The 10,444-nt window shown below is 36.4% G+C and overlaps 2 long non-coding RNA genes across 2 annotated transcripts in view; both read left to right on the forward strand.

The window, feature by feature from the left end:
• LOC145213741 (uncharacterized) overlaps nucleotides 1-1,683 on the forward strand; it is a 35,147-nt gene extending 33,464 nt beyond the window's left edge. Inside the window, exon 9 of the long non-coding RNA XR_013856884.1 lies at nucleotides 997-1,683. This is a non-coding gene — a long non-coding RNA (uncharacterized LOC145213741). The remainder of the gene's footprint in view (nucleotides 1-996) is intronic.
• A 6,089-nt stretch (nucleotides 1,684-7,772) lies between these two features.
• LOC145214112 (uncharacterized) lies at nucleotides 7,773-9,946 on the forward strand. The gene is made up of 3 exons (XR_013856973.1): nucleotides 7,773-7,912; nucleotides 7,996-8,075; nucleotides 8,216-9,946. It is a non-coding gene; the product is annotated as an uncharacterized LOC145214112 (long non-coding RNA).
• Nucleotides 9,947-10,444: the final 498 nt, after the last annotated feature.

The following is a 10,444-nucleotide window of genomic DNA, read 5'->3' on the forward strand; positions in this document are numbered from 1 at the left end:
GTTGCCCTGCAAAACCATTTTTACAAAATGAAAATAACTCAAAAAAAATAAAATAAAAATTACGTTAGCCTGTGTATAGCTGGGACAATCGATATGCTTGGTACATTCTGTACGCTCAGTGGAGTGTTTGCAACATGGGCATGTAGAACGCACAAATAATCCGATTTCAGACGCCTTGTTCCTTATTTGCGTAAAGTGTTTGAATTTGCAGGCAAATGATGCCAAGTCTCTGTCCCGATGTCGGCGCTTAATCTCCTTTTTTGGACGGTTTAGTTGTATTTGTGGAACTGTGGGCTGAATGAAGTCTTGCAATATGTATTATTCAAAAATAAAGTTTATTGTAACTTAACTAAATAATTGAAGACGAGTACAGATCAAAACGCTATTATATATATGTCGAAAACATATCCTAAAATAATACAGCTCCTTCTGTGAGCAAATAAACCTACTTTGCAATGTTTTCATCATTCTTAAAGCTTCTGGCGTTCTAAATCTAATCTTGTTGAAATCGAAATTACGAATAATTTTTGCCAACCCTTCCCCCTAATTTTTGCAGTTTAAACTACGGGTCAAATAAGTCAAAAAACTATAATGTCAGACTATAAAGTCCGGGGTCAAGCCGTAAACTGCAAGGTCAAAATTTGTGCTAAAGGTCAAACCAGGAGCAACAAGGTCAACGCACTTCAGGTTACGATTTCTATTGTGGTGAATGTTTAGTCGAGTAAACAAGAAGCTACACAGAATAAACACTTGGCAATGTTTGCTTGTGGATCTGAACGACTTTGCTTGTTGACAAAACCCACTTGCGGCGGGTATTTCCCTAAACTGATACCCTACCTAAACTAAGAACCGTGTTTTTATCATTTTACAGCATTTTAACTTAAGTTAAAAGAAGTTGAATTACATTAACCTGTTGCAGTGCAGATGACAGGCAAAAGATATGACATATGAATTACTGGAAGTTTTAAATGAACCTGTTAACTTTTTTACTTTCAGAAATGCATGTCAATCGGAAACCAGCAAAGATATTCGATTTTGCTGAAACGATGGAGTTTTTAACCGAAAAATCGGAAAAGCTGCCTTTTACATCGAAAAACATCGTTATTGCAAAAATGGTTTCCCGTGGCAATGCAATTTTCATTTCCCGTTTTTCTCTGAACACCAGTTTAGTTTTCCCGTCATTCATTAAGTCATTGATAAGCCAAGTCACATTGGCAAATAACACTGTTCAAATATGCAAAATGCCGTTGATTTTTAGTCACTAAAACTATAATACGCATATGAGTGTGCCGTGATCGCTGGTCTACATGAACGCTTCAGGACTGATATCCGTGATTAATACGCATCTATATTACCAGTACAGTGAACTGGCTTTCTTCATTAACTTTAGTGGTAACAACATGTTGTCCGTATTAATGATCTCATGATCAAATCAAGTTCTGTTATTACGCCATTATCGCAACTCACCAGGTTAACTTGGCCGTTTGCACTTCCCAGGAAAGTCAAAGTGAACAGTAAAATCACGTAACTTCGTATATCCATGCTTGCTTGTTTAGAAGTAAACTGACAATGGCACTTGTAATTCCTACACCAGTGAACACATGGCAAACAAAATGTCACCTACCAAGTGTTGTGTATTGATGATGTGCTGGAAATAAACGCAAGTTTTAATTTGAACAATTATTTAAATTCTCTAATATTTTCCTTTTGCAACGCTTACTGTCGTTGTGCTTGGCCACATTTTCAGCTATATTTGTGTACGCAGTAAGTCGATGTGTACTTACTTTGTATTAAACCAGTGTTTGATGAAAGTTTTGCCTATCGTGGTGAACCGTTATCGCAGGATCCTGAGCATTTGCACAATTAGGGGGACAGTTTTTGGTTTAAAATCAAGTTGGCTGAGTTTTTGGTGCTTGTTTGGCAAATTTCATACTCAAAAAAGTAAAAATTACATTTTTCTTAAAAAAAATTGCAGCAAAAAATAAAAAAAACAAATGAGTATTTTGTCTGGTAGCAAACCGGTTATACGACAACTTCGTTAAATATTCAACCTGGTGGACGAAACGTTTGTTCAGTGTTTTGTATGATGAGAAAAGTAAATACTGTCGCCTAAAATAGAACCCTTCTGGCAAACTTAGTTTAAACGGCCGGATTATGAGCACTGATTTCCGGCGTCGACACTATCACTCGCCTGAGAGTTGGTGCAGCAATTAGCCTACTCTATTGTAACTTCATATTAGGGGTTGACAACTGAAATATTACTTGTTATGTCAAAATGTTAAAGACATGTGCGAGATACTATAAATAGCAAATTAGAAATAGACTGCGTTTTGGGGATTAAAAGTTTAAATGCGCAACTTAAAACTTTTTCTTTTTTTCTTCCGATTCACCTTATTTCGATGTTAAAAATGACCCTAAAACCTGTGTGCCTGCAAATTGCTAATACACTCGTAAATGCGCCTGATATGACTTGGTGTTTGATAAATTAACTCTTCGCATATTAGAAGTCACCTAAAACTCCTCTGTACGAATTGGGATTCTACCTGAAGGTTAAATTAGATCGTCAGGTTCCAATCGGAGAAAGATTCTGACGTGGTGTAGTATTTTTAGCTTCTTTTGCTCTCTGCTAATTTAATCGGCGCCTAATCGGTAATTGTCAGGATTTGAACGTTGAATATTATCTAACTGTGTAAAAAAATACTTCACTTGGCGACGAAGCAAGTGGTTGTGTAGCTGCCTTATGAACAAAATATGCATGGAACTATGGTGATTTATAAATATGAAAGTCAATCGGGTCAAACAACGACAATATATGAAAACTAGACACGAAATAAATTCAACAGAAACATTACTACCAGACCTCTTGTGTGTTAGAAACATAACGTAGAGGTAATCTTGTACTTATAAAGACAACAGCGATTGGTGAACCTTTGCGAAAGATTGTATTGACCATATACAAGCTCACTAACAGCGTTTCTTTTATTGTTAATGATAACATATTTTACAAATACATTATCTTCTGCTGTATAACAAAATCTGAATTCGGCTCAATGAGTAACAAATAGTGTAATAAACTACATGTTGATTTGCATTGGTATAAGACAACGTTTTGCAAACTATTCGGGACAAAAATATTTAGTGCAGTTCGATTATTTCTTTTAGCGCTCAAAACCTACAACTAATTTTATCCTATAAAATTGTCAAATAAAGCTCGCAAGTAAACCACTAGTAAACTTGCACATATTACTTGGCACCTAAAACTGGGCTAGTACCGATCATTTTCAAGCCTCGTATTACTTGAACTGACATTACCTCCGAAATTGAGGGTTACCATCTATCTGCCCCACTAGAATTGACGGCAAGAAAAGTTGGTTAGAATTCCACCTGCTGAACACAGATATCCGATTTGCCTTTTTCCTCGTCTCAAAAGTTTCTCTCTTCCTGCGAGACAGGTTGTTTACTCAGGGCCGGACAGTATACTAAGCTAAGTAAGCAATGTTAAAATCTTAAAGTAAAACGTCTTATTGAATCATTAACTCTTGTGATAATTCTGTTCCCTTACGTAAACAGTGGACAGAATATAATTGGCTGGAAGTTGTTTTAATTCATCGGAACATGTTATATAACTAAAAGAAAGCCTTAAAAGTAAACCCAAACAAAGATAAAAAGCGTCACACTTCGATAACTTTGATGTGTCAACAAGGCAATTGAGAAAAATATATATAATTTTTTGCCGCATTTCCATTATTGTCGGATTTTTGGTGGCTTTTCGCCGGAATATTCCAGATTCAAACTGGTTCTTCTGCTTTTCCCCAAACCTCTAAACTGGTTTAAACCGGAATCAGAAAAAATCAGTTTCAAAACCCAAGCGAAATGCTAAACAGGCAAACACGATTTGAATTTCATTAAAGTTTAGAATCAAAAACTTACGGTTGTAAAGAGAAGGATTATATAGATAAAGGACAAGCTAAAACAATTCACTTATCACACAATTTTGAAACAAAAATCACAAGTTTGAGTTGACAATCTAATTAACTAATCACAAATTGAGAAATGGATTTTAGTCAAATGTTTTCCATGTAATTTTGAAAATAGTTAAGCTAGGATATTATCGTAAAATTATTATATTGTTGCTATATAAGCACTGCGCACTGATCTGTTCGTAAGTCTAATGACTAAAATAGACGTGAAAAGACGTGAAAAGCGACATGCTTTAATTTCAAACGCTCATGTCATCATCAGTGATATTACTGTTTATTTACGACTCATTGAGCCGCGATACGCATGACTGCGCCTTATAGTTCTTTATTAAGTGAATGCTATTTTATATTTTCCACTTAAAATTGCGAATACAACAAATCAACATTTATAAGTTGAATTTACAAGCTAAGATATAATGTTTAAAAACTGGCCAAAGAGATTAAAGGTCAAGTCGCACGTGTTTGGAATTAATTCATTTTCCGAAAAAATCGGGGTCAGAGTTTTGAGGTGGTTGACAGCCTCACAGTTGAGGAATTATTAATTTATGTTGCTAACTGTGGCTTACATACCAGCACTAATGTCTGATCAATTAAACCAACTTCAAACCCAATATAAGGTGGAACATATATTGTTTGTTTTCTTTTTCAAAATATTCATTAAAATTTTACTTTCACTCCCCCAGTTTTTTCTCCCGCGCCACATCATCAAATTTTAATACGCTTGAGTGGGCGCAGCCAACCAGCGCTCAGTGAGTTTTTGGCGTGTCAAAGTCATTCCAGTCAAAGTCATTCGTTTCGTGGTGTTTGTGGCGTGCGGTGGTGGAAACATCCAGAAGCTACAAGGTAAATCAAAGTTCATTTTTGCAAATATTTTACACAATAGGAAATACTTCAACAATGTTGTAGCGTGTGAGGAACTTAAACATTTGTTTGCCGTATTTATTTGTTTGTTGTAAATAAACTTGTAGACCAACACTAACTGACATTGTAGGCGAGTTGTAACGTTTAAAGAACTTTATTTGTGTATACCAGTTGCACCAAACTTAATCATAGTGATGTACTTAGATAAGTTAGTAAATTTACTTTATTATGATCGCACTTGCAATCTAATGCTAGCATAACAAAACTACCTTCTCCAGCAAGTATTTAAGCCATACAAAACACTTCACTACATAAGGCCTTCGTTGCAACGCATCGCGCTTTAGGCATTGTGACGTCACACAAAGCGGGCGCGTTTTTTTTTAAATCGGCGTGGCTTGTGCAATCTGCAACGCCGTTGTGTAGTTTCAGCCTTGTCGGCCTAGATTTATTAATACAACTTCCACAGCCCAGTCTGTTAGGCGTTACTTAATCCGTTATTTTATTTACAGAATCAGATGCTCTTCTACTCAATGATCTCTTCGTCTCATTTACCATCGTCTTACCATCGACAACTTCAAATATTTTATTTGTATGTAAACATAGGAGTCTGTCGTGGGTCAACCGGGTTTGCGGAACTGTTAGGCCTAACTTAGGTTAACTGGCGCTAGGGTGAGTGACCTATTCTTTGTCCGAGTTAGACCCGTAAAGGAAGTCTTTCTCGTTCAAAGAATGGTCCAAGTCTACAGGAGTGCTTCTATGTCAGCAAGTTGGCGCTAGGGATACAACTAGAGTGGCACTCGTTAACTAAGGGTAGGTTATAGTTAACATAGGTGGGGTACGTTTGGGATTCGCGCGCCACGTAGGGACTCTAGCTTACAACGATTTTTAGATAGGTGTGGCGCGTTGCTAAATGGCTTTAGCTAAAATAAGGTGCGCTTAGAAACACGGCCTGGGCATGGCCTCCACCGCATTGCATTGGCCGCGGTGTAGACGACACCTAGTAAGGACACCGCTATTTCCAATGAAGGTCCAGGCTCGTGGACCTGAGGAGAACGGCTTTGCATATAGCCCGAAAAGTTTCGTGATCCACCCTGGTAGGGCGCAAACTGTTGTTAATTTTTTCCCCAGCCCTGCGTTCGCGTAATTCATTTGGGTCCTTGCGGGGGGACTCTTGAGGGCAGGTGACAGTAACACGATGTTGTTGAGTTATACGCCTTAAAACGTTACTGTCTCTTTTTAAACAAATTTTTGCGCCTATGCTAACTGTAATGTTAGGGATGTTGTGGATTTTTTATCGGGTTTTGACCAGCTTGTTTTATCCATGCTTGTACATCTGGCTCAAGGTTTTCTTTTCTAAAAAGAGGCCGAGAGTTGGATATCAAGCATGTGATGTAATAACTCCTGTTAATCGCATTGTAATTATTATGTTAACAATTTTTTATGCTAAAACTTTCTCTGTATCAAATGCCCCGAATTTCCCATATTGCTGGTCAAACCCATTTTTTTTATTTGTGGATTTAGGCTAACTAACTTTTTATCACTTACTTCAGTTCCGTATTCCTGCTTGACCCGGCCACCTAGTCATTACGGGGCAGTGACAATTTGGGTGGTTGTAAAACACAACAGACTCGCATTCTACTTTTCTAGGCTAATTTGCGACGGTTGTATGCATGGCAGTTAGTTGAGGCTAGCTTGTGTACTTTTACGTCGCGCGCGCAGGGACGATTGCGGTTCCAACGTTTTTTCAGAAACTTATCGAACGAAGCAGACGAACAACCGACTCGTTACTTAATTCACCGACTCTGTTTTCAAATTAAAAGTTAATTAAAGAACTATTATAACCTATAAACGGAAGTGTTATATTTCTCTGTCGTTTTCCCTCTTTCATCAACAAAACTGTGTGTGGAGTCCCCTTTTTCTATCCTTTCATTTCTTTTTAAGCAGACCAGTTCTTGGGGGGTGTTGTGCCTTTTTATATCAGCCGACAGGCCTTTGTAATCTTATGTATTTTTTATCGCTCGTCGCTCGCTCTAACGATGCGAACCGCCATCGTCAAGTGTTAGAATGTGTTAAGTTTAGTTGTGACAGAAGTCAGGTTTTGCTATTGTCCAATTCCAAGTCAACTAGCTAAATTGTAAGTTTCCTGTTGTTTATCCAGTTTACTGTTGAAAACTAATCTTTTGTTTCTGTTTTTCAGGTTTTTGGTGCAAACATTGGTATTTTAAAAAAAGGGAAGTTAAACAAATGTAAAAAAAGCGTGCAGAACTTATAAAACCACGCCATGCATTGCACGATTTCAGGTATATTTCACATTTGTGTTTTTAACCTTCATGTTTTTCTGCAGGAAATAACTTGTATATTTTTTACAGGTTTAAACTTTATTTTTGTTTTTCAGATTTTAATATTATTTTCTGCAGGATTAACAAATCATTTGGTTTTTCAGATTCCGGAAGGATTTTAAAAATATTTAAATACAACAATTTGTTTTGTTTTTCAGGTTTTAGGGTTTTGAAACTTGTTTTGTTTTTCAGGTTAGGAGTTTGTTAATAACTTTTGTTCTGCAGGTGTTGGAAAAAGTAGTTTTAATTTCTAAGTAATAATTTTGTTCTGCAGGTGTTGGAAAAAGTAGTTTTAATTTCTAAGTAATAATTTTGTTCTGCAGGTGTTGGAAAAAGTAGTTTTAATTTCTAAGTAATAATTTTGTTTTGCAGGTGTTGGAAAAAGTAGTTTTAATTTCTAAGTAATAATTTTGTTTTGCAGGCGCAACCAAACATGTTTTGTTTCCAGGTTTTTAGCGATTTGATACATTTTCTGATGAGTTTGCTATTTAAAAGAATTGTCTTTTGTTTAGCGACTTACGCTTATTTAGAAAGTATAAAAGTTGATTATTTAAAGATTAACCTTCTTTTTTGCAGGTTTACCAAACTTTGTTTTTGTTTTTCAGCTTTTTATAGTTTAAGCAGTTTAGAATTTTAGGTCTTCTGTTTCCACAGGTTTACTAATTAACATTTTAATGTTGCAAAATGAGGAATAACCAAGTAAAAAATAAAGCTGTCATTCGAAAAACCGACGTAAGTATGGCGAAACTCTGTCCCACATAGTTTTATTCCACTTAAACACGTGGTAAAATATGATTTCCTAATTTGTTTTTCAGATCCTTCAACGTAGAGTGGCATCACTCCACGATCCAGCAAACGACGGCGAAAGCAATGATTTCAACCACACGAAAAAAAGGTGAGAAAAGCTTACTTTAAATACTTATGGATTTTGTACATAAAACCTTTGAATTAAATTACAGGACATAACTTGTTGTGTTCTTGTTTAGACAAGTTGTTTTTTGAATTCAAAGTTCAACCAATTTTTCTTTATTTCAGACTTCTTCCTCACTTCACTGGTTTCCAACGCACGGCTGCCTTCAGCACAGGAGTTCCCCCTGACATCATCGTCAATGACGGCATGACATTTTGTCAGAGGATGTCACCTGATGCATAACATCATCTCGCCATCACAGTGACCTCGTGCAACGTATACCCCTCAAACGAAGACGTCACCAGATTCCGGTACTCCATGTTGTCATCACCACTCCATACGTCACACTGATGTAAACAACGTGACGTCAAGCTGGGTTCCATTCTGGGGTGAACCTGTGAAACCTGTTTCACAGTAAGCCCCCAGAAGGTGGCCCTACAAGGGGGCTTCTCCTACGTCTGTGACGTAGATTTCTGACGCCATGATGCAGTTCCACCGCTTGGTGGAGCTCTTGTTCAGGAACTGTTGTTGTCCCTCGCACTATTGACCGGACGATACTGGGCAATATTGTTGTTTTACACGAAAACACGCGCACAAGCACAGCGTCACTGCGGCATGTTATAATCGAGAATGTTTGGATTTAATTACACTGCGATGTGTAGAAAGCACGGCAAAGCTTTTATTAATTCCGCCGCTGCAACATATTTAATTCAAAATTTTGAATTGTAGTGCATAAGTACATGGTGACTAAGAGACATTTTGCTTTTACGCGATATTTTATGCATCGTAATGGACTGTGTTTGTATTGTGGCACCCATTCCCTCATACTTCATACGATCTTTTTTATTGACTGTTTTTCACTTCCACGCAAACTCGACAATTTATAATTATAGATGTAAGCTAATAACACAAACTGTTTATTGTAAGAAATTTCCTTGCAACGTTAGCAGTACTTAACTTCTGATTTGTATCAACTAATTTTGTGGGTTATGTTATTGTGTCTCATCTTTCTGCTTTACCTCATCCTTCATCTTTTATATTTATTTTGCAGTTTCATTAAATCGCCCCAAGGGGTGTGTCTTACTGTAATTAACTGACATAACTGTAACTAATATCAAACCCAAACCATACTTTTAACATGAATGACAAGAGTATTAGTGTCATATTTGCTAAATATTTATCTGCGAACTGGTCGTATGTTGTTGTTTCTATTATTACCATCTTTCATTAGAGGTGCTTTGAAACTTGTTTTTCATTAATACGTATCCAACAAACAGTGACTTTATATTAATGACAATTATATATGTTACTTTCGTGTTATCATTCGTGTTTCGTGTTATGTTAATTATTTATTTATGTACATATGTATCTGCTATATTGTTAGTGTGTTGTTATCTTCCGCTAGAGGCGCTTGATATATTTGTTTACCTAATAGCTTAGGTCTTAAGCTATTGTTTTTTCTTCACAAGTAAAGTTTAGTAAGGCTACTATTGATAATTCTTGAAACGAACCAAAAGCAAATTTATTCCTTTGATGAATTTTAATATGCGCCTGTTTACCTTCCGTGTTATAATGAGCATTAATCCTTCTGCAATCAATCGCCATTTGTTGTGCTTTGCTTTCTGAGAGTTTGCCAATTCATTCTCGCCTCAATTGCGTAGCCAATAGCAATTTGATTCTTAGCTGACATACTGTTCCAGTGTATATGTGCTAAAACATGTATGTTCGAGTTTTAAGCGCGCTCTCTTGTAACGTCATGTTTATGTCTACTTTGTGACGTAACATGTACCACCCTTTGTTCAATATTCTTTTACACTGTTGTTGTCGCAAAAAAGGAATACATGGATGAGAATTTTGATGGCTTGATTATTTTGCATAAATGATTGGTAAGGTTTCACTATATTCAGTTTTAGGGAATAAATTGTGTGAGTTAGTTTTGGAAACTGGTACAAGACACGATAACAATTATAGTTGAGTTTTCTAACCTCGCCAGGTGAGCAATAATAAGAAATAAAATTCGCATGCGAAGTTTGTGTGAAAAACCCAAGTCGTAGTGAGAATAAATGTGAACAGAAAAACGTCACCCACACAGGTATTAAAGTGCGAGAAACAAATTGAAAACTATAGCTAAGTATTTGAAGGAAACCGCGTAAAAATATGTTTTTCGAAATTGTAACAAACGTCCCTATTGCGTCCATGCTTTATCTAGAGTTTTGACTTTGTTTCATATCCCATTTCAACCTGGATGATCATCACTATTATTTTGTGAACTTGCTCTAACATAATAACAACAAATTAATACACTGGCGACATTTCTAACAAAGCAACGTGCTAGAATAGTTGGAGAGGCATTT

The sequence above is a fragment of the Phallusia mammillata genome, chromosome 2 (assembly GCF_965637545.1).
Source record: "Phallusia mammillata chromosome 2, kaPhaMamm4.hap1.1, whole genome shotgun sequence".
Classification (NCBI taxonomy): domain Eukaryota; kingdom Metazoa; phylum Chordata; class Ascidiacea; order Phlebobranchia; family Ascidiidae; genus Phallusia; species Phallusia mammillata.